Genomic DNA, 2,742 nt, shown 5'->3' with positions numbered 1-2,742 from the left:
AGGTTGCAGAGTTGGGCCGGTCTGGCGCGCTTCACTCCGCCTCTGCGCAGTCCTTTGCTGGGTTTCCTGGCCTTTGTTGTCTGGGCTGATCGCTCGTTCCTGCAGGCGGGCTTGGGCGCTCTCAGGAGTCCTCCTCTGTGTTGACCCCAAAACCTCGAACCTGCTGCCGCTTGTTTGTTGATGTAGGATCGTTGTTGAAAGAATTATTCGCCTTTTGTTGCTCTTGGAAATGCAATCAATACTCTGGTATCACAGCGCACGGCTCACAGGATCGCGCTGTCTCCTGTCACGGCCGCTCCAGACCCGTCGCCATCTTCCAAAACACTTTAATTCTTGTTCTAAAGTAGCAGATATGTTGTTGGATAATGGTCTACTCTATATGTTATGTAATACAGTAGCAGCCTTGAATGGGTTAGAAAACAAGTAAGTTTTAAATTATTATTTTAAATTATATCTCATTAATACTTTCGAAAGAGAAAATGTTAGTAACAGGTTACTTTAAAGCATCTTATTACATTAATTTGGAGAATTTTTAAAATCATTTTCAACAAAGTTTGGTTAAGAAGAGGGTGTTTATATCAACTACTTTTAATTATTTAGAACTTGAAGACAAGGAGAATAAATTTAGATGCCCCCAAATATATTTACAAAGCTTCCACTATAGGCTTATAAAAATTATTATCCTCATCAGGAATAGGAAATTGAGGATTAGAGAGATGTAGTAACTCATTGAAGATCACAGAGCTAGGAAATAGCAGAGAATGTGAGGCTGAATCTGTCTCACTTTAAAACCTATGTTTTGAACTCACTATGTTGTCTGACTGTTAGCATATAATATCACTATCTACCACCATAAATCAGGTTCCTATAGCCAAAGTACGAAGGAAAATAACTGCCTGCCAAACTGATTTAATATCTTTAAAAAATATGTTAGAGGATTAGATTTTTATTTAGGTTTTGTACCTTTGGTGTCTGCATTTATGATGTACAGTATAATATTTTAACTAGCATAATGTTAAAATATAAATCTCCAGAAGCACCATCTTTTTGCACATTAAAGTATTACATGTTATCTATATTTTTGCAAAGAGAACAGAGCATATCCCTAGTGATTCTCTAGACCAAAAAGAGACTCCTTGTACTCAGTTCAACTTTATATTGGTCATCTGTTAGATTTAGGGTCTGTGTGCTAGGCATATGGGAAATGCAAAGAAATACAAAATGTTGTGTTTTCTCAAAACACTTGGTCTTGATTATGATACAATGCATGAAATTGGAAGAATTTAAGAATGGTACCTGAAGACTTGGTCTGAAAGTAGTTTTTGTTCATTTGTTTTTAAATAAATTGTGCATACTGAATCTCCTTGTATTCTACTCTATTAATTAGCCCAAGACAGTTCCTAACCCTAGCTTGATTTGGAAAAAATAAATGGAAAGAAGTGTTTAGGCCTAATGCAACACACTGTGGTAGGTTATCAAGATTAAAATTGAGAGACAGAAGCAACTAATTCATTTTTATTGGGTATTTATAAGGGATTAATATATGTTCAAATATGTTAACTTTTAATCTTTAAGGTTACTATAATTCATACAAATGAGGTTCAGAAGTTCCTGTTCATACCTACACAATCTTCACCTTTAGTGTGGGCTGGGAACCTGTTTATATGTTCCCACAGTATCTTAGGTTAATGTCTATTTTTAGGCTCACCACCATTTATTGTTTATAGTGATCTCTTTTCTGGTCCTCTGAAAAGCTGTATTTTTGACAAGAGTCAACAAGTGTCTTACTTCTATTCCTAGTGTGCAGTATGTATTACCTGCCATACAGTAAGCATGAATACATATTGAGTAATTACATGAATGAATGCACGCTGGTGGAATAGGAATTTGAGCCATTTAAAGCAGTTCTTTTTGTCTTAAATTATTTGTTCTTTTTCTTACAAATGTTCTGTTTTGTTCTTTTGTTTGTTTTGTTATCTGTAGCATTCCTCTGAGTGAATACAAATTGCTTGCTTGTGATATGCAGCAACTTTTCATAGCAGTTACAATTCATGCTTGTAGTTCCTCAGGCTCACAACATTTTAGGGTGATTGAAGACCTTATTGTACTGCTTGGATATCTTCAAAATAGCAAAAACAAGAGGACACAAAGTAAGATTTAATTTTTATGGATTTTGGGGGGAGTTGTATGGTAGCCAAACATGTATTTTGTATCAACAAAACAAGTATTTGATCTTAACCTCTTTCTTCTTGGAAACTTTTTTACTGAAAGTTTAACCTTAATTTTGTGATAATATCAATAAGCTTCAAAAAGAAGCCTTTTTGAGTGTAAAAATAGAAAAAGTGGTGCTTTGATGTGATTAGTAACTGGCAACACATTATTGAATGAAGTCACTGATTTTTCTTACCAAGTAGAGTTAAAAAGTTTACATTGAATAATATGCCCTTTAGTTTTTTTTTAATGGCAAATATTAAAGTGAATATGAAACAAAAAAATATGAGAATTTCTGGTTAAACTTTGCCTTATGTACAAAAAACTCTGTTCTTCAAAAAATTATATAAAATAAGTTTGTAAGCTGATATTTTTCCATTGAAATTTTTATAGTAATCATTTGGAAATTTGCTTTAATGTTGTTTTTAAAGACAGTTAAAGAATATTTACTGCCATCAAAAACCCAAAATTTTTAGGGCCGGCCCGGTGGCGCACTGGATAGTGCGCCGCTTGGGAAGCATGGCGGCGCTC

The 2,742-nt window shown here is 34.4% G+C and overlaps 1 long non-coding RNA gene across 1 annotated transcript in view; it reads left to right on the top strand.

The window, feature by feature from the left end:
* The first annotated feature begins 330 nt into the window (after positions 1-330).
* The window catches only part of LOC103606625, a 3,108-nt gene continuing 696 nt past the window's right edge, over positions 331-2,742 (top strand). The window contains exons 1-2 of the long non-coding RNA XR_551904.1: positions 331-423; positions 1,984-2,150. This is a non-coding gene — a long non-coding RNA (uncharacterized LOC103606625). The remainder of the gene's footprint in view (positions 424-1,983; positions 2,151-2,742) is intronic.

This window comes from Galeopterus variegatus, unplaced genomic scaffold (assembly GCF_000696425.1).
Source record: "Galeopterus variegatus unplaced genomic scaffold, G_variegatus-3.0.2 Scaffold6747, whole genome shotgun sequence".
Lineage (NCBI taxonomy): Eukaryota > Metazoa > Chordata > Mammalia > Dermoptera > Cynocephalidae > Galeopterus > Galeopterus variegatus.
Note: the sequence above shows the minus strand (reverse complement) of the source record. Positions and strands in the feature narration are given on the sequence as shown.